Genomic DNA, 22,345 nt, shown 5'->3' with positions numbered 1-22,345 from the left:
GAGATTAGTGTCGGCACCAGTTTTGGTTTTACCTTCTGGAGAGGATGGATTCGTACTCTACACCGACGCTTCTCTTTAGGGTTTGGGCGCTATTTTGATGCAGCACGGTAGGGTAGTCTCCTATGTTTCTCGTCAGTTGAAGGCGCATGAGAAGAACTACCAGTACATGATTTGGAGCTAGCCGCCATTATATTTGCTTTGAAGATTTGGCGGCATCATCTTTATGGTATTACATTTGAGATTCTCACTGATCATAAGAGTCTCAAATATCTTTTCACTCAGAAGGAACTTAATCTCCGACAGAGGAGATGGATGGAGTTCCTGAAGGATTACGACTGTACTATTAGTTACCACCCAAGGAAAGCTAATGTGGTTGCCAATGCGATTAGCCGGAAGTCCAGAGGGACTTTAGCTTGCCACTGAGTTGTCGTCACGGACTTGATTCAGGGGTTCTCCGAGTTGGGCCTTGAGGAGCAGGGACGGATAGAGCAGGGTATTCTGGTTACCATGGTTGCTCAGTCGTCGATCATGACGAGGATCCGAGAGGCCCAGGCCGGTGATCAGCATTTACAGTCCATTGGAATCCAGATAGCTTCTGGGCAATAGACAGAGTTCACACGAGATGATGAGGCTATTATATATTTTCGAGGTTGATTATGCGTACCTCCATCTCACTCGGTCAGGGTGGAGTTACTTCAGGAGACTCATCGCTCTCAATTTGCTATCTACCCAGGCAGGACCTGCATGTATCGAGATTTGAGGTGTTCCTATTGGTGGAACAACATGAAGAAAGACATCGTGGATTTTGTAGCTAGATGTCTTGTTTGTCAGTAGGTGAAGGCTGAGCACCAGAGACCTGTCGAATTACTTTAGAGGATTCCGATTCCAGAGTGGAAATGGGAGCACATCACTATGGATTTTGTGGTGGGATTGCTTAGGACACGATGAGGCCACAACGCGATTTTGGTAGTCATTGACTGATTAACCAAATCCGCACAGTTTTTAGCGATCCGGAAGACCGATTCTTTGGATCAATTAGCAGGGTTGTATTATCGGGAGATCATCAGATTGCATGGTGTTCCATTGAGTATTATATCAGATAGAGACCCACGGTTCACGTCCCCGTTCTGGCAGAGTCTGCAGCATGCCTTGGGCACTCAACTCCGTTTCAGTATAACTTTCCATCCGCAGATAGATAGACAGTCAGAGCGGACCATTCAGACTCTAGAGGACTTGCTGAGGTCTTGTGTTATGAATTTTGGAGGCAGTTGGGAGCACCACTTGCCATTAGTAGAGTTCACCTATAACAACAGCTATCATTCGACTATCCAGATGGCATCGTTTGAAGCGTTGTATGGTAGACCTTGTTGGACACCCATCCTCTAGGAGGAGGTTGGGGAGGCCCAGTTGTTAGGACCTCATAGAGCTTAGCAAGAGGCAGAGTTGGTCCGTACTATCGGGTGGAGGATGTCAGAGGCACAGGATCGTCAGAAGAGTTATGCTGATCGGAGACGTACACCCCTGGAGTTCTCTACTGGTGACCATGTATTCTTGAGAGTTTCACCCACGAAATGGGTGAAGAGATTTGACCTCCGAGGTAAGCTAGCTCCACGATACATTGGACCTTTCCAGATTTTGGAGAGGATTGGAGCGGTAGCTTATCGTTTGACGCTACCACTAGCTCTGGCAGGCGTTCACGACGTATTCCATGTGTCTATGCTGAGGAGATACGTAGCCGACCCAGTACATGTTCTGTCAGATATACCAGTTCCCATTCAGCCTGACGTTACCTACAAGGCGGTTCCGGTACGGATTCTGGACCAGAAAGAGTGTCAGCTATGGAATAAGACTATCCAGCTGGTTAAAGTCGGATGGCAACATCATTCTGACGAGGAGGCTATCTGGGAGCTCGAGGATACGATCCGAGCTCGAGGATACGATTCGAGGTCGATACCCCCATCTTTTCACTTGAGGTATGTGGGTTAATTTTCATTCAACAATCATACTATCTATTTATTGTTAGTACTTGCCGATGATAAATAACGAAATTTGGGGATCAAATTTATATTAGTGGGGGAGAATATAAAATGTGGCAAAAAAATTAATTAAATAATAAGGTTAAATAGAGGAATAACCTTAACGGAATTTTTTAGAATTTTTAGAAATTTTTTGGGAATTTTTCGGAGGTCGTATGGTGTAGGTTACGAGGATAAATATTGGGTCACGAAAAGCCTGTTTAAGTTACTCCATTTAAACGAGGAAAAGTTTAATTTTTCTTTTTTTTTCCTTTCCTTTTTCTTTTTCTTCTCTTCCTCGTCGTGGTGGTTTTCTCTCCACTTCCCCTTTTTCTCCCGCGACGCCGAATACCTCTTCCATTTCCAGCTGACGACACCGCCCCCACGTCAGTTTCGTTCCCCCACGCGTACATAACTGTTGGCCAAGGGAAAACGTCGATCCCTCTCCATCTTCTCCCGATCTCCACTTTCTTTCCCTCCACCTTAGTCGTCTTTATCCTTGCCCCCTCTCCGCCGATCGCCAGTCACCAGGGCGTTACCTACTGGCAACAACCTCTTCCTCCCCCTTCTCTGGAGGCCAGATCGGTGACGCAACCGAGCACCCGCGTCTGTTGGGTCATGCCCTAGATTGGGTCTATGGCCGTCTGCATCCTTTTTCTGACGCCGAGGGAGTTGTCCATGCGCTGCGGACCCCGTCTTCACTAGAGTTGAGCCGCTGGACTTCCATCGGCCTTGAGGCAGCATCTCCTCCTCTTGGGCTCTAATAGTGCTATTCTGATCGCCGACCGCTAGCTCCTCTGCCGGACTAGGCACTATAACAACCACCACCAGACCTTCCTCTTCCCGATTCTTCACTATCATCTCCGCTCTGTGCCCTAGAGCCAACGTCGCACATACCTCGGGTAACTTTCAATCTGTCCTTGATTTGTTGCTGCCACCAGCTCTGTTTGATTTCTTGCTGTCATCATCGAAGAAGAGGAAGGTTAGGTAAGGATTCTTGTTAACTTCAACAGCAGTGTAGATTTAGGAAAATTATTGTTAGGATTCCTAACTAATTGATTTAGGGATTGCTTGTTTTCCAAATGGAAGTGGGGAATTCGACGTACTGGTTTGATTATAGCCATTTTCTTCGACGGTAAACCATTAGGGCAGATCTGGATTTGGGTGAGTGGTTGACATTGATCTATGTTTAGTTAAACTATTGGATTGTGGAATGGTTAGTAATTATTCATGAAGTAAATGTGTATGATGGATCCAATTAGGGTTCGTTAATTATGTTGGATTGATTAGGTGGATCCAATTTAGAACTTCTTAATTGGATTATAATTTAGTTTGGCTAATTGTTGTATGATAAAATTAGTTAAACTAGACATTTTTAATACAGGATTCTGATTCGCAACGAGTTGTCTTACGTGGGATTACCTTTGGCACACACTATATCGGAGGCGGATATCTTGACTTATCTCTTTTGATATGTCTTGTTGATATGCGTAGTAGGTTATAGCATTTAGTAATAATTATGTCTATCATTGCTTTGGTAATGATACCTGTTGCATGCTTTCTTCTGTTATGCATTTATAATTTATTATTATCATGATTATTTATGCTTATAGAGGTAGTAACATACCATGTCTTGTGATACACTGGACTAGACATTTATCATATATGACCCGTGTACCTAGATTTGTTTTATTTGATCCATTTATTTTTGGTACATATTTTATGGAGGTAGATATGGTCAGGATTTTTATGCTTAGTGTCATGCACCATCTCGCATGATTACATGCTGAGCGATTGTCAGCTCTATTATTGTTGAGCACGTCGCCAATTACATGGGTCTGTACACACGACCACTCATGGGTTAGTGGTTTTTATTCAGGTAGGATGTGTTGTAGCAGGTTACTCTATCAGTGCTCCGCTGCTCCGCTCATGGGTAGTGTGGCCGCAGCTTGGTAGCACGTCAGGGAACCCTCCTCTCGACTGGCTCAGGGAGATGAGAGCATTGAACTCCTCCACTTATGATTTGGGATAGGAGAATAGGTGTACTTCGACAACATCCTGTCCACTCGGTCACTCATCAGGAGTAGTGATGGCATAGTGCACAGTTGTCATAGCGCTACCCTCTCGGTCTAACCATCGTGTGTGAGATGGCTGACTACGTCAGGGGTGACCAGGACATGTCATTGACATTATATGCATGATTGCATTTATTTCTTGTGTTTGCTGTATTTTATTTGCTGCATATTGGTTGGATGCATATGTTTGACATGCATACAGGGACATGTTACCTTTGGTCTGACGACCTTATCATTCTGATAGGAGGTCCTAGTGAGTACAGTTTCTCCTTATCTTACCGTTTTGCATTTTCCATTACTCCAGGAGACTGTACACATATTTATTGCTATTAGTTATTTCTTATTATGCATGTCTGCTCGATACCCACTGAAGATTTGACTCACCCCATTGATATTATCATTTCAGGTTGATACTGTCAGGAGGTTCTAGTCGCTAGTCCCCTACCACTTTGCTTCGCGATGGTTTTCTACTCTTTGGACTTTTAGTTCCTTGTTATGTATTTATATACACTTGTGATGTAGGATTGTACTCGAGGATTTTATCGAGTTTGGTCTACTGTCGTTGTTTCCCGCTGCGTTGGATTTTCTATTGTGGGTATGTGTTTTTTCGTCGTTGTTGTAGAGTAGGTTTTCATTTAATATAAACTGCGTGGTTGTGTCAGCCGGAGGCTGAATATATAAACTGCATGGAATGCTTATTTTATTATTATTATTCCAGCCGTATTGGTCGAGGTTTGTGTGGTCTGGAGGACTTGTAATAAAGTTTCATATTGTCACTTGTACAGGGGAGATGTTGTCGAAATTTCTTCTGCCAGGGACTACCTGGGGCGTGACACAACATTAGCTGGCCATGCTTGGGAGGCATGACGATGTCTCATCTAGAAGCTGTGAGATCTCGGAAAATTTAAATAAATAGGGTTATTTCAGAAATAGCCTTATAGAATTTCTCCGGAATTTTTAGAAATTTTCTGGGAATTTTTCGGAGCTCGTACGACGGGTTTTGCGGGGATTAGTTTCGGGTACGGATAAAGCCGAGTTGGGATACCCGTTTAAATGAGGAAATGGTTATTTATATAATTCCTTTTTCCTTATTTCTTTTCCCCCAAAACCGCCGATCCCTACTTGCCTTCCCCGATCTCCCCTCTTCCTCTTCCTCTCTCTGTTCTCTCGCGGACAGGCGACGCCGAAGCAAGCCGAGAGCTCCGGTGATCTCCTTCGGCCGGCATCGACGCCTGGTAAGCCCAGATCCAGCCGAAGCCTCCTCCTCCTCGCTCTAATCTTTCTGAAGACTCTCACGGGGACGAACTGACGCCGAGCGTGGACGAGTCGACGCCGACGATCGCCGGTGTAGATCTATCTGCGGAGCTTGCCGGAGATCAATCAAGGAGACAAGGATCATCTTGATTTCCTCTGCTCAACCCTTCCCCGATCTTTCTTCTCGTTTCTGCCGACCCTCTCTCCCCCGATCCGATCGCCGGCTTGAATGCCCTAGGGTTTCGAAGGTAAGCAACTGGTTTCTTCTTTTCCCTCTCTGGTTGCGATCTTGGAGGTTAGGGCTTGTTTCGGTTTTGATCCTTGTTGGAATTGTGATATCTTCTTTCGGTTTTGAGCTAGGAAGGAGAGATCGGATCCAATTACGTGCTGTAACCCACAGATCGGTTCTGGGATGTTTCCTTCTTTGCTATGATTGAGGTTTCGGTTGAAGTGGGGGAGGATTTCAGCAGAGTTGCTGTGGTTTCTTTGATCCAGCAAGGAAATTCCTCTCATTGTGCTGTCGGCAGAGGCTTCAGATCAGTGAGGTGAGTTCTATTCCCTGTGAGCTACTTAGATGTGGATTATGGTTGTATTAATTGATACGTAAGGTATTGGTTTAGGGTTAAATTGTATTACTATACGAATTAGGTTTATGGGTTGATAGGATCTCCTAATCTAATGGGTGATTAGGGATTAGGTAACTAATCCTAATCGACCATTGGATTTAGTTAAGTTAAGTGTGATTGTTTAGTTGGATATTGGACTGTATCTAATCTAATGGAGAAACCCTAATCAATTGTTAGATTAGTTTAGGAAGGATAATGATGACGTGATTAGGGTTTTACCCTAATTTAGTTTTTAGAATTTTATTTAGCTATTTCATTTAAATTTAGCTAAATGAAATATATATGTTGTTTGACAGGACTCGATTCGAGACGGGCGTCTCGACGTTGACTTCGGATTTGGATTGTACCTTCTATTTGAGGCGGGTACCCTTTGACTTATCTTGTTGATATTGTCTTGTGATATGTGCAGTTTATATATGTTTACTAGTAATTGGTAGATCTTTCTCTTCTCTGGTTATAGTTTATTCTATACCTGTAGGCGATTATTAGCGATTGGTAGTTAGCATATTCCCTGGTTTAGTTACTTGATACTTGATACATGTTGCTACGATTAACATCTATACCTTAGTCTAGCATGCTTTTCTTTCTTGCTATGCTTATCTGTGTTCATAGAGATGCATATCTATAGTGCTCTACTCTACTGGATTAGTTGCTTTACATGTGTGATACATGCTCTTGGATTCATGATACTTACATCATTGTTATATGTGATGTCTTTGGATTTATGCTGTTTATTATCCTTGTTATATATGTGTTTACCTGTTTGGCACCTACACATATGGAGGAGGATACGTTCAGGTATGACATACTGTAGCATGATTGACGACTCCATTATTGTTGAGCTCGTCGGCCGGCTACATGGGCCTGCACACAACGTGATCACTGCATGGGTAGTGGCACAGCACTCAGGGTGTGTATGGCGGTTGCTCGGTGGTGCACCGCTGGTCCGCTCATGGGTAGCACGACAGCAGCGGGGTTGCAGAGGGATCCCTCCCGTCATCGCGCACCGGGAGTTGAGAGCATTGCGCTCCCTCACTATGTTTGAGGTAGGAGGATAGGTGTACTCAAACGATCCTCCGTCCACTCTCACTCTTGAGGTAGTGAATGTGCACGCAGCGTCACCCTACGCCGGTCTCACCATTGTGTGTGAGATCGCGTCGGTGACCATGTCATATTGCATCATATGCAGTTGCATTTATTGTGATTGTTGCATATTGGATGATGCACTTGGTGTAATATGATTGACATGCATGAGATACATGCGTATTGTTTCGACTATCTTTATCTGTATGTCCCGACTCATTCGCCCAACCTCGCAGTGAGTATATTTTATTTCAGTTATGCATTTCTTATTATTCTTCTGTGAGTGTATTAGATGTTTCGTTACTCATTCGCTTTTATTCGTTATGCATACCGTTATATTGTTAGGAGATCTTAGGGTCCTATGGTTTAGGACTGTATTAGGATATTCTTGGTAGTTATATGTTGCTACATATCTATTGGATTACCCGCGGAGTTCTTTGAACTCACCCGTTATTACTATTTTTCGTTGAGGAAGATATTCGTCGGCGCCCCATTATCGCGGATTTTCTTTGTCGGATTATATTTTGCTTTTGCATCTTATATACTTGTATTGTGGGTTTGTATTGTGGACTTTACATTGAACATTCGGGTTTGCTACTTTTGTTTTCCGCTGCGGTTGTATTTTTATTACTGCGTGGATTTGTTTTCTTCGTTGTAGTGGAGTAGGCTGTTTACATATATCTTCGGGGTTCTATATCGTCTTTCCTTATTAAACTGTGTGGATTGATCATATATTATATCTGTGTGGAATGTTGATATAAACTGCGTGGTTTGTTTCTTAATTGTATTGTATTATTCCTAGTGTGGCAGAGGTATAGATATATATATCTCGAGCTTCATATTGTCCGATGAGATCTTTAGAAATTTCTTCGTGACTACCAGGCGTGACAATTTAGTATCGAGCGCTGATTCCGGGTTCTTCTGAGTTTTGCGTGCGTATGATCCGGATATTTCGATTGTCGATTGTCGATTTTATCGTTTGAATTCGAGGTATTTTGACGAGGTTCTATTTGGGGCTAACAAACGAGGATATCTCCAAGAAATAGGTAATTTAGGTAAAGTTTCGTTCTTATACCTAGTGATATCCGGGTAACATTTTTTCGGATATGCCACCTACACGCGTGTACCACCAGAGGGCGCCACGTAAGAGTTAGATTCTCCCGAGATAGAGTCTTTAGAGCAGTAGGGTTGAGCCCTGTCAGCGTGCGACTCCGTCATTGGTCATTGTAGTGCGGTGCTTATGAGACCCGATAGCTCCGAGGGTACCTACACTGTACCACCCGTGGTACCACCGTCGGCATATTGGCACCTCCCAGTGGTAGGGTACCCGGATATCCCCCCGTAGCCTCCTCGGCCGCCCTCCTATAACGACTCGGTTACTGCGCCGTCATTGACCCCCAGCTGCGTACTGTTACTCCTTATCGGTACCACCACCACCGACCTCCGCCCCTACTTATGCCTACTCGCGTTCCACCAGTACCATTCCAGTGTTATCGACACAGGCAGGTACCTCTTGGCCTATCCTCGGTACCACCCATAGGATCGCCCGGTGGCTCTACCTAGTTCATGATCCCTCATCGGTATAGTTCGGCACGGATCCCGCCTTAGCAGAGTCGATGAAGAGTCGATTCACATTATTCCGCGGGGAGATCGATCCGAGCATAGCTCGATCTGGATTGAGACTATGGAGCGGACATTCTTTACATGGCCAGTAGTGGGAAGGAAATAGGCCTAGCTACCACACTGCGAGATGGGGCGAGATCCGTGGGACAGCCCTCCATCATAGGCGATCGGCATATTACCGGACGGAGATTTAGGAGGCATTCGAGAGTCGTATTTTCCCGAGCATATCGGATGACTCTTGGCAGATTTTCTTAGTCTGCGCAGAATAACCTGGTGGATGGAGTATAATGCTGAATTTAATCTACCGATTCTCATTCTGAGATTAGTGTCACGATTATCTCTGATGTTCTTGTCCGTGGGGCCAGGCATCTTCACCGAAGATTGCTTTAAGCTTCGCATCACACCGAGACACCGGATAGAGCCCTTCATGATTGAGCCCTCATGATTGAGTCTACTCGGAGTGAATGAATGAGAAAGAAGCGGACCCTTGATGAGCTACCAGCGTAGCGATTCTGCATACCGACAGCGAGCAAGCCTCAGCGGTCGGGTGAGTACCGTCATCCATGATCCGAATCGTGGCTCGGGGGACGTTCCTTGCCTCTGAGAGCAGAAACTCTTACGGATTCTGCCGCTTAGGATCCCGAGATCACATCACCTCTGATGTACTCGGGACATCGCCGATTATTACCAAGAACCGCATGGGTCAAAGGTTGTTGAAAGGCCCGGATGTAACTTCCGGAGTTTCGGTCCGGAGGACCACTTGGTCCGGGACTCTGGGGAGGCCGACCGAATCTTCAGCTCATCAGAGCGGCTCACTCCCAGTGCTGTGGCCTTCTCGTCGCTCATGCCCCTTATGGAGTCCGAGTTCTATTTCGGACCTCGATTCGACTCGGAGACGATGTCTCGGCGGCCTCGACCATTGGCGATTGCGATTCAATCGACTGACCAAGATTGCGATGCGTATTAGCCTATAGTCCCATCTCGACCCGATAATCCATGCACTCTGATGCCTTGGCAGCCTGACACTTACTTTGCGTACTACCGCCTCTACCACCGTCCGTCTTTGCGGCCGAGTACACGGTCACGGAGAGGGCGCTGCCAGGCGGATCCGTTTTCCGCGATGCGGTTTTACTTTATGCATTTCTCCGATATGCTAATTGACGTGTAGTTCACATTCTTTTATATCTTGTGCATTTATGAGAGAGATTGGTAGACTACCTTCTTGTAGACCGCGACGACTGACCGTCTCCTTACCATCTGGTGATACTTTGGATATCACTCAGGAGGTCGAGGTTGCCCGTTAGATTTTGGTAGCATTATACTCACGGTAGATTTGTTAGTATTGGAAATGGTCGAGTTCGATATTATCCTTGGCATGGATTGGTTGTCTGCATACCATGCCACTTGATTGCCGAGAAGAGGGTGGTTACTTTTGACCTCGAACCAACCCTCTTGGGATTTCATCGCATCGAGGCGATGGGATATCGACCATTTAGATACGTCGCGCTATCACATGGATGTCGAGATTTCTATTATCGTTGATTACTATTGATGACATCTGCTCGGGGAGCGTTTATGGTCGAGAGTATCGGACGCTTTTCCGACAGTTACTGTTTGCCTCCAAGGCAAGTGGAGTTGCTATTGAGGGATTCCTAATGGTAAGCTCCTTATCGGATGACCGAAAGAGTTGGACGAATTAAAGGTCCAACTCAGGAGTTATTGGATAGGGGATTTATTCGTCCTAGTGTATCTCGTGGGGTCTCGATATTCGTCAAGAAGAAGGATGGTACTACGAGGTTGTGCGATTATAGGCGGTGAATGCGGTGACTATCGAAATAAGTACCCCTTGCCACGGATTGAGGATTTATTTGATCAGCTCAGAGATACATCGGTGTATTCTAAGATTGATCTGCGATGCGGATATCATCGGTGAGAGTTAGAGATTACGATATTCGAAGATGCCTTCCGCACTTGATATGGACATTACGAGTTTTGGTAATGCCATTTGGGCTTACCAATGCTCCGGCAGATTTATGGATCGATGAACCGTATCTTTCCGGAGTATCTAGATCAGTTTGTTATTGTGTTTATCGATGATATATTGATCTATTCGCGTTAGAGGAGGAGCATGCGCAGCATCTTCGACGACATCATCTGTATGCGAAGTTCAGCAAGTGTGCGTTTTGGCTTCCCTCGGTTGGTTTTCTAGGACATGTGGTGTCTAGCCGAGGTATTTCGTGGATCCTCGGAAGATCGAGGCTATCACTAGCTGGGAGCAGCCAGTCCAGGAGATCCGTAGTTTCTTGGGCTTATAGACGATTCGTTGAGGGTTTCTCCAGCATTGCTATGCCATTGACACGTCGACTAGGAAAGGCGTGAAGTTCACGTGGTCACAGGCTTGCGAGACCAGCTTCCAGGAGTTGAAGCGGAGATTAGTATCGGCACCAGTTTTGGTTTTACCTTCGGTGATGACGGGTTCATACTTACAGATGCATCCCTTCAGGGCTTGGGCGCTGTTTTGATGCAGCATGGTAGGGTAGTCTCTTATGCTTCTCGTCAGTTGAAGGAGCATGAGAAGAACTACCCAGTACATGATTTAGAGCTAGCCGCTATTATCCTTGCTTTGAAGATTTGGCGACATCATCTTTATGGTATTACTTTTGAGATTCTTACTGATCATAAGAGTCTCAAATATATTTTCACACAGAAGGAACTCAATCTCCGACAGAGGAGATGGATGGAGTTCCTGAAGGATTATGATTGTACTATTAGCTACCATCCGTAAAGCTAATGTGGTTCTTGATCCGGAAGTCCGGAGGGACTTTAGCTTGTCACGAGTTACTGATCACGGACTTGATTCAGGGATTCTCCGAGTTGGGCCTTGAGGCAGAGCAAGGTATTCTTGTTACTATGGTTGCTCGACCGATCGTGATGAGGATTCGAGAGGCCCAGTCGAGATCAGCATTCTGATTCATTGGCGACGATAGCTTGGACGGCCAGAGTTTACGAGATGATGAGGTATTATTTATTTCGCGAGATTATGTACCTCGACTCACCCGGTCTTGGAGGAGTTACGGAGGCTCATCGTTCTAGATTTGCTATCCACCCGTGGGACTCGTATGTATCACGATTTGAGACGTTCCTATTGGTGGAGCGGCATGAAGAAAGACATCGCAGATTTTGTAGCTAGATGTCTTGTTTGTCGCCAGTGAAGGCCGAGCACAGAGACCTGGTTTACTTGAGGATCCCTATTCCGAGTGGAAGTGGGAGCATATCACTATGGATTTTGTGGTAGGATTGCCTAGGACTCGAGGTCATGATGCGATTTGGGTAATCGTTGACCGATTAACCAAATCCGACACTTTTAGCGATCCGGAAACCGATTCTCCGGATCGATTAGCTTATGTACTTGTCCGAGATTATCGATTGCATGGAGTTCCGTTGAGCATCATATCAGATAGAGACCCACGGGTCACGTCCGATGTGGCAGCAGCGGGCCTTGGGCCGTTCGATCACGGCATTCCATCCGTGACACAGTGGCGATCGGGAGCGGACTATTGGACATTGGAGGACTTTGAGATCTTGTGTCATGGACTTGGGAGATTGGGAGGACCACCCGCCTTAGTGGAGTTCGCCTACAACAACAGCTATCATTCGGCTATCCGGATGGCACCGCTTGAGGCGTTGTATGGTAGGCCTGTGACACCCATCCTCAGGGAAGAGGTTGGGAGGCCAGTGATAGGACCTCGAGAGCTCAAGGATGTAGAGTTAGTTCGCACTATCTCGGAGGATGTCGAGGCCCGGGACCGTCAGAAGAGTTATCTTGATCGGAGCGAGAGACCCTGAGTTCTCCATTGGTGATCATGTATTTCTTAGAGTTTCACCCACGAAAGGGGTGAAGAGATTTGGTCTCCGAGGTAAGCTAGCTCCCGATATATTGGACCATTCCGATCTTGGAGAGGATTGGAGCGGTAGCTTCCGGCCCAGCGCCCACCATCTCTAGTAGGCATTCACGATGTATTCCATGTATCTATGTCGAGGATACGTCGATCGGCACATGCATATTCATCGGATATATCTGTTCCTATTCACTGATGTTACTTACGAGGAGGTTCGGTGCGGATTCGGACCATAGAGGGCGTCGGTTGGAACAAGCGTCCTATGGTTAAAGTCGGATGGCGAGCATCATTCGACGAGGAGGCTACATGGGAGCTGGAGGATACGATCCGAGCTCGATACCCTCATCTTATTACTTGAGGTATGTGGGTTAGAGTTTCTTCAGCATTTATACTACATGGTTATATTTCAGTGTTTGCTGTTGGTTATAGCGAAATTTGGGGACCAAATTTTTATTAGTAGGGGAGGATGTGAGATCTCGGAAAATTTAAATAAATAGGGTTATTTCAGAAATAGCCTTATAGAATTTTTCCGGAATTTTTAGAAATTTTCTGGGAATTTTTCGGAGCTCGTACGACGGGTTTTGCGGGGATTAGTTTCGGGTACGGATAAAACCGAGTTGGGATACCCGTTTAAATGAGGAAATGGTTATTTATATAATTCCTTTTTCCTTATTTCTTTTCCCCCAAAACCGCCGATCCCTACTTGCCTTCCCCGATCTCCCCTCTTCCTCTTCCTCTCTCTGTTCTCTCGCGGACGGGCGACGCCGAAGCAAGCCGAGAGCTCCGGTGATCTCCTTCGGCCGGCATCGACGCCTGGTAAGCCCAGATCCAGCCGAAGCCTCCTCCTCCTCGCTCTAATCTTTCTGAAGACTCTCACGGGGACGAACCGACGCCGAGCGTGGACGAGTCGACGCCGACGATCGCCGGTGTAGATCTATCTGCGGAGCTTGCCGGAGATCAATCAAGGAGACAAGGATCATCTTGATTTCCTCTGCTCAACCCTTCCCCGATCTTTCTTCTCGTTTCTGCCGACCCTCTCTCCCCCGATCCGATCGCCGGCTTGAATGCCCTAGGGTTTCGAAGGTAAGCAACTGGTTCCTTCTTTTCCCTCTCTGGTTGCGATCTTGGAGGTTAGGGCTTGTTTCGGTTTTGATCCTTGTTGGAATTGTGATATCTTCTTTCGGTTTTGAGCTAGGAAGGAGAGATCGGATCCAATTACGTGCTGTAACCCACAGATCGGTTCTGGGATGTTTCCTTCTTTGCGGTGATTGAGGTTTCGGTTGAAGTGGGGGAGGATTTCAGCAGAGTTGCTGTGGTTTCTTTGATCCAGCAAGGAAATTCCTCTCATTGTGCTGTCGGCAGAGGCTTCAGATCAGTGAGGTGAGTTCTATTCCCTGTGAGCTACTTAGATGTGGATTATGGTTGTATTAATTGATACGTAAGGTATTGGTTTAGGGTTAAATTGTATTACTATACGAATTAGGTTTATGGGTTGATAGGATCTCCTAATCTAATGGGTGATTAGGGATTAGGTAACTAATCCTAATCGACCATTGGATTTAGTTAAGTTAAGTGTGATTGTTTAGTTGGATATTGGACTGTATCTAATCTAATGGAGAAACCCTAATCAATTGTTAGATTAGTTTAGGAAGGATAATGATGACGTGATTAGGGTTTTACCCTAATTTAGTTTTTTAGAATTTTATTTAGCTATTTCATTTAAATTTAGCTAAATGAAATATATATGTTGTTTGACACAGGACTCTGATTCGAGACGGGCGTCTCGACTTCGGATTTGGATTGTACCTGCTATTTGAGGCGGATACCCTTTGACTTATCTTGTTGATATTGTCTTGTGATATGTGCAGTTTATATATGTTTACTAGTAATTGGTAGATCTTTCTCTTCTCTGGTTATAGTTTATTATATACCTGTAGGCGATTATTAGCGATTGGTAGTTAGCATATTCCCTGGTTTAGTTACTTGATACTTGATACATGTTGCTACGATTAACATCTATACCTTAGTCTAGCATGCTTTTCTTTCTTGCTATGCTTATCTGTGTTCATAGAGATGCATATCTATAGTGCTCTACTCTACTGGATTAGTTGCTTTACATGTGTGATACATGCTCTTGGATTCATGATACTTACATCATTGTTATATGTGATGTCTTTGGATTTATGCTGTTTATATCTCTGTTATATATCTGCGTTTACCTTTTTGGCACCTACGTATATGGAGGAGGATACGTTCAGGTATGACATTCTGTAGCCGCATGCACCATACCGCATGATTGCATGCTGGGCGATGGACGACTCCATTATTGTTGAGCTCGTCGGCCGGCTACATGAGGGCCTGCACACAACGTGTCTACTGCATGGGTAGTGGCACAACACTCAGGGTGTGTATGGCAGGTTGCTCGGTGGTGCACCGCCGGGGTGCTCATGGGTAGCACGACACAGCGGGGTTGCAGCCGGGATCCCTCCCCGTCATCGCGTACCGGGAGTTGAGAGCATTGCGCTCCCTCACTATGTTTGAGGTAGGAGGATAGGTGTACTCCGACAGCATCCCGTCCACTCGGTCACTCTTCAGGGGTAGTGACGGTAGAGTGCACGGTGTCACAGCCCTACCCATCATGTGTGAGATCTGACTGGCGTCGGGGTGACCATGTCATATTGCATCATATGCACAGATTGCATTTATTGTGATTGTTGCATATTGGATGATGCACTTGGGTGACTGCATATGATTGACATGCATACAGGATACATGCGTATTGTTCGACTATCTTTATCCTGTATGTCCACGCATTCGCCCAAGCCTCGCAGGTGAGTACAGTTTATTTCAGTTATGCATTTCTTATTATTCTTGCAGTAGATTGTATTACATGCTTAGTGTTGATTACTGCAGTTTATTCAGTTATGCATACTTGTGATACTGTTAGGAGACAGTACTATATGTTATACTGTTAGGATACTGTACCGTAGGATTGTTGCTGGTCGTTATATGTTATTGTACATATCTATTGGATTACCTGCTGAGTTCTTTGAACTCACCCCGTTGTTACTATTTTTCAGGTTGAGGCCGTCGGAAGATATTCCAGTCGCTGGCCCCATTATCGCGAGGATTTTCTTTGTCGGATTATATTTTGCTTTTGCATCTTATATACTTGTATTGTGGATTTGTATTGTGGACTTTACATTGAACATTCGGGTTTGCTACTTTTGTTTTCCGCTGCGGTTGTCTTTTTATTACTTCGTGGATTTGTTTTCTTCGTTGTAGTGGAGTAGGCTGTTTACATATATCTTCGGGGTTCTATATCGTCTTTCCTTATTAAACTGCGTGGATTGATCATATATTATATCTGTGTGGAATGTTGATATAAACTGCGTGGTTTGTTTCTTAATTGTATTGTATTATTCCGGTCGTGTGTGGCCGAGGTATAGAGATATATGTATACTGAGCTTCATATTGTCCGCCGTACAGGGGAGATGCTGCCGAAATTTCTTCGGACAGGGACTACCTGGGGCGTGACATCTATGGCCATGCCTCATCCATAAGCCCTGGCATGGCTGTGTCTTTTTGATAGGATCGTGCCAACTTTAGAGTATTTACTAAAGGTTTTATGGAGTGGCCATGTCTCTTGACATGATTGTGTCTTTTTATGGAGGACTTCACAGAAGATTTCATGGAGTGGTCGTATCTTTTGACACGACTGTGTCTTTTCACAAAGGACTTCACACAAAGAATCATGGTATGACCGTGGCTTTTGACACTATCGTGTGACATGAAACAAGCTCTGGTCGTGTCCATGGTCATGTGAACTTCATGTTAGACCCCGTGGTAGTTTTGATGTGATCAACCAAGTTAGTTAGGTCCTGCTGTGTTTGATCCCTGTGTCTGAGTGTGCAGGAGCTTAGGAGCACAAGAAGTCGAGCAGAAGACGCGGAAAGGCGCGAGAAGGGCGGGGAAGGGGCGGCCAGTCGTCGAAGGCGACAGAGCCGCTAAGAGTACTCGGTGGGCGTGAAGAGCGTGTGCGGCGTTCGAGGGGCGTTGCGGGATGGAAGGCCGCCGAGGAAAGGCCGAGAATTGGGTTGGGTGAGCCCTATTTGGTTGGCCACAATCACCCAAAAGATCGGAGCATCGGAGTCCGCAAGCGGAAACGAAGTCAAAAGGTTGTCCAGCTTGAGGCGCCCAACTGATGGGCGCCTCCGAGCAGCGCGCTTCACGCGGCCGCCGGGGCGCCTTGACCAGTGAGCGCCAACGCCCTTGACTGATGGGCGCCTTCAGTCAAATGACCGTTTGCGTTGGGATAGAATTCTATCCGATGAGCCGTGGGCGCCTTGAACCTTGTTGGAGGCGCCTTGGACCCTTGGGATAGAATTTCCAGAGGCTATTTAAAGGCCCCTGGAGCTAGGAATTAGACAACAACTCAAGCAATCAATCTGTACTCAATTCCTAGCAACTAAGTGAGCGTTCTAAGTGTAAAAAGGCTTCTCCGCCTACAATGAAGGAGATTCTAGTAGAGCTTTTCATACGGATTAACAACCTCCTTGGTTGTAACTAGGTTAAATGTTTACTTTTTTCTTTTTCCGTCTCCTTAATTTAGTTCGTTATTTCTATTGCTGATTTAATTCGAGTTGAAATCCAGGAGGGTATTTTTAGTTTTGTTTTCGACAATTCACCCCCTCTTGCCGGTCTCATGCACCAACAAGTGGTATCGAGCACGATCGCCTCGGAAGGACTAACCGCCAATTGAGCACTACGATCAAGGCGATGGTCGGAGCGAACATCCATCCCCGAAGTTCGACGGAGACTTGGAAGCGCAAAATGGAGGTATTTTTTAAAACAGATTTTGATATTCTCATTACAATGAAATATGGTTTTGCAGCACCGAAAGACAAAGAAGAAAACACATGGAGCAAGAAGGAGCAAGCCGATTTTGTCGCCAACGGAAAGGCAGAGTTCCACCTGCTCAGTGTGCTGCCGCCGCAGGAGGTAAATCGTATCGGAAGCTACGACTTAGCGAAAGATCTTTGGGAGAAATTCCTGGAGCTTCACGAAGGTACTTCTGAAGCGAAGCTAGCGAAGCGTGACATCCTCTGGAACCAGTTAACGAACCTCCGGATGAACCAAGGCGAGAAGGTAGCGCAACTCCAGGCGAGAATCAAGGAGCTGATAATGCAACTAACGAACCTTGGAGAAGAGGTAACCAACCGGGATTCTATTCGATACGCGCTCAATGCCTTCCCGAGAACTCCAGATTGGGCCTCCTTAGTAGATGCATACTACATCTCTAAGGACCTCGAGGTAAGTACGTTAGAACAATTATTTTCAACTTTTGAACTTCACGAATCTCGAGTTTCAGAACCCAACGGAGCAGAGAAGACAAGTCAGAACATTGCCTTAAAGGCAAAGATGAACAGTTCTGACTCCGAAGCCTCAGTCGACGAATCCGAAGCGGCACTACTGGTAAGACGCTTCAATAAGTTTTTTAGTACTAATAAATTTAAATCGCAGAGGCATCATCGAAAAAAAAGGACGGTTCGCTGCTACAACTGCAACGAAGAGGGACACATCAAAGATGACTGCCCAAAGCTAAAAAGAAAGGAGAAAGAAAGGGAAAAGCCAAAATACAAGAAACCAGAACCCTCCAAGCACAAGAATCTGAAGGCTACTTGGTCAGATTCGTCAACCTCTGAGTCGGACATCGAAGAATTCTCAGGGTTAGCGCTATTGGCGAACCATCAACCGGAAGAAGACTCAAGCTCAGAGATGAGCATCGATGAAGGGGGAGGAACATCAGAAGAAGAAAGCAGCAGTGAAGGGGGAGCGTCACCAGACCAGGTAAGTAAGGTACGCAATCTAACCCCGACTCAATCTTTCAAATTTATCAAGTCTCTTTCTAAAGAGTTAGATCAATTAGAAAAAGAGAATGCTGAACTAAAGTTGAACTTAGCAAGAGCATGCCCGTTAGAAATGTATGATCATCTAAAATCAGAAAATGAAAATTTAAAATTAGAAATTGAAAAATTGAAAAATGATGCATGCTTAAAGAAATTTCCAAAGTAAAAAATTAGAACTTATAGTAAATTAAATTGGTATATAAGGGAGCATCAAGGTCAACTTAGAAAAATACCAAGAAACTATGTACCCCCTAGATTTTTGAATAATCCTGTAGGAAGGAACCTCTATTGGGTTCCAAAATCTGTGCTTAATTAATTTTTCAAAAATTAAAAGCTTAAAGTGAGAAAATTAAACATTGAAATTCTTTATGGTAGCTTTGTCTAAGGAAGTGGTTGTTGCTCCAATAACCAAGAAGGCCTAGTGCCTCGCCACGACCTGGAAGCTAAAATATTGAAAGAAAATGTTTAATTAACTTTATGAAAAAGCATTAAACTAGAATCAACTAATGCTTTAAAAGTTTTTTTAATCTTTTTAAAATTCTAAAAAGTCAGATTGTGAAAATTTAAAAAAAAAATTGACTTAGATATTTTTTTTAGAAAATTTTTTTTCTGAAAATTCAAAAATTTGACTTAGAATTTTTTGGAAAAAAATTCATTTTGACTTAGAAATTTTTTTAAATAATTCATATTGTGGTAGAAATTTTTTTTGAAAATTCAAAAATTTGGCTTAGAAATTTTTTTTACTTAGAAATTTTTTTTGAATTCATTTTTAACTTAGAATTTTTTAAAAAAATTCTATACATTTCACTTAACTTAAGTCATTTGTTTCTTAACCCCATTTTTGCTGTGATCAAAGGGGGAGAGAAAAGTACAAGTTTAGGGGGAGTTAGAAAAATTTAAAATTTCTGTTATTACTTTTATAAAAAGTGTTGCAATTTTACTAATTGCAAAAATTATGCTTCATTTGTTAGTTTAGTAATTTTTTCTTTAAAATTACTCTTTATGTCTATTTTAACCCTAACTTGAACTTGGGTTGATGCACATCAAAAAGGGGGAGATTTTTGGACCCCGTGGTAGTTTTGATGTGATCAACCAAGTTAGTTAGGTCCTGCTGTGTTTGACCAGTGTGCAGGAGCTTAGGAGCATAGGAAGTCAAGCGGAAGGCCGACTAGCGGAAAGGGGCGACACGGGAAGGAAGGGGCGCCGGGCTCGGTGCGTCCGGGACGAGAGCTGCAAGAGTACCGGTGGGCGTGAAGGCGTGCGGCGTTCGAGGGCGTTGAGGGAAGGAAGGACGGCTCGAGGAGAAGGTGGAAATTGGGTTCGGGTGAGCCCTATTTGGTTAGCCACAATCACCCAAAGATCGGAGCATCGAGTCGCAAGTGAAAGCTGACGAAGTCAAAGAGAGTTTGCCCGACTTAGGCGCCCAACTGCTTGGAGGTGCCTCCAGCGGAGGCGCCTTCAACCAGGTTGGCGCCTTGCAGGGCGCCTTGACTGATTGAGGCGCCTTCAACAGTCAAAATGACCGTTTGCGTTCGGATAGAGTTCTATCCGACCAAACTGGGCGCCTTGAACCTTGTTGGAGGCGCCTTGGACCCTCGGGATAGAATTTCCAGAGGCTATTTAAAGGCCCCTGGAGCTAGGAATTAGATAACAACTCAAGCAATCAATCTGTACTCAATTCCTAGCAACTAAGTGAGCGTTCTAAGTGTAAAAAGGCTTCTCCGCCTACAGTAAAGGAGATTCTGATAGTAGAGCTTTTTCATCTCCCTAGATTAACAACCTCCTTGGTTGTAACCAGGTTAAATTCTGTTTCTGTTTCTATTTCTTTTTCTGTCTCCTTAATTTAGTTGCTGTTATTTCTATTGCTGATTTAATTCTGAGTTGAAATCCGAGGAGGGTATTTTTAGTTTTGTTTTCAGCAATTCACCCCCCTCTTGCCGGTCTCCGCTGCACCAACATTTCATAGTTTTTCCAAAATGTTTTATGACTCGGCCGTGCCTCTTAGGCACGACCATGTCGAATCCTGGCCAAACTGCAGACCAAAAGTTAAAAGGTCGTAACTTTGCACACGGTTGGAGCCACGGGCCGTTCCATATATTAAAACGCAGATAACTTCAAGATCTACAACTTTGCTTTCGAGTGTAACATGACAAAATTAGGTCTAGCCATGCCACAACAGGCTTAGTCATGTCGTGCCCTTTGCCAACATTGCAGACCAAACGTAAAAAGGCCGTAACTTTTTGTATGGTTGGAGCCACGGGTCATGCCACATATGAAAATGTAGATAACTTTATGATCTACAACTTTGCTTCAGAGTGCAACATAAGAAAATCGGGTCTACCTGTGCCTCTTAAGCACAGTCGTGTCGTGTTCTCCGTTCAGATTATAGACCAAACTTTGAACCACCATAATTTTTGGTTCAGTTAGAGCCACGAACCATGACACCTATCAAAATGTAGATAATTTCAAGAGATACAACTTTTGTTTAAGGTTCAACTTGATAAAACTAGGTCTAAGCGGTGAAAAATTCATTTTAGTGGGTTCCTTTAAATCTTGCTGATCTAGGCAGTTTGGGGGAGAAATAAAAGGGTCAAGAAAATACTTGGGGTTATCTTGGGATTGGGGCTCCGTCCCTTTCCTTGGAGAAGAGTTTTTTCCTCTAGGGCAAATTTCTAGAGAAGCCATCTTCATCCATTTGGACGATCTGTCCATCGTCGGAGTAAGGATTTCATCTAAGATGACTGATAATGCATTGATAAGCATTCTCTTCTTTTTATCTTATATATTGAGTTATAGATTGCTATTTTCTTTATCTCTTGATTGTATCTTCTTTTTTTTTTTAGAGTAGATCCTTCGAATTCTAGGATGTAGGGAGTAATTTTGATCTGATGTTGATGTATGAACTATGAATTTGCCCATTTTCTTGTTCTATGATATGTTTATGACTTGTTCTATTATGTTGTGTCTTGTTTGTGTTTGATTAAATGTTTGTATGGTGAATATGTATGTATGTAAAGGATTGATCATCATGTAGAGGAGATCCTTTGGATTGTATGATCGGGAGACCTATCGTGATAGTGAGTGTTCTTTTAATCGGACTTTCTAGAGTTATCACCTTGAAATACTGATTAATTCTTTGTAAGAGATTAGCTAATTAGAGTCTAATGGATTTTCCCAACTTAATATTAGAAAGTACTCGTGTAAACGATACTGTATAACTGGGGGGTCCTTATGTGACAGGGGTATCCCTTTAATCGGACTTTCTATGTTATCTTTTTATTTAATAGCATTAATATAATGTTGAGAAGTAAATGAGAAAACTCTAGAAAGTAGGATCGTAGGACCTTTAGTGATAAAGTGTATCCCTTTAAGCGGACTGTCTAGAATTACTTCTTTATTTAATGACATTAAAAATTTGTGTAAACAATCTGGTGTAACCTTCACAAGTTCATATCGGTAATTTGATTATAATCCATACATAGGTAACAAAAGGTGGAATTCGCCATCCCGGCAGCTTCACACGGTCAGCCTCACGATCATTTGTGAAGAGGTAAATTGGGAAGCTATAGTTGGCCAGTGCGAGGAGGGCTTTTTTCCCTCTACTTTGCCTAGATTTGAATCCTTGTCTTATGGTAGTAATTTTGTCTGCTCCAGGGGCACATGTCTTCCAAAAATAAAGTCTCCAATTCTAACTAGTCTCATAGTAAAATCAAAATCCTAAAATCATCCCCTAATTCTAACTTCTCCCTTCGATTGCTTATCTTCCCTCGACCTTCTATGATCTAAGCTCTCTCTCTCAAACCTCTCTCTACTCTCTCTTTCACTCTCTCAATCTCTTGAGCGCACTCAAGCTTTCATGCA

General features: G+C 44.2%; 1 long non-coding RNA gene across 1 annotated transcript; it reads left to right on the top strand.

Moving 5' to 3' along the window:
- The first annotated feature begins 13,272 nt into the window (after positions 1 to 13,272).
- On the top strand, positions 13,273 to 14,394 carry LOC122029915. Its single transcript, XR_006125237.1, has 3 exons — positions 13,273 to 13,658; positions 13,771 to 13,955; positions 14,336 to 14,394. It is a non-coding gene; the product is annotated as an uncharacterized LOC122029915 (long non-coding RNA).
- Positions 14,395 to 22,345: the final 7,951 nt, after the last annotated feature.

This window comes from Zingiber officinale, chromosome 10B, assembly GCF_018446385.1.
Source record: "Zingiber officinale cultivar Zhangliang chromosome 10B, Zo_v1.1, whole genome shotgun sequence".
In the NCBI taxonomy this organism is placed as follows: Eukaryota; Viridiplantae; Streptophyta; class Magnoliopsida; order Zingiberales; family Zingiberaceae; genus Zingiber; species Zingiber officinale.
Note: the sequence above shows the minus strand (reverse complement) of the source record. Positions and strands in the feature narration are given on the sequence as shown.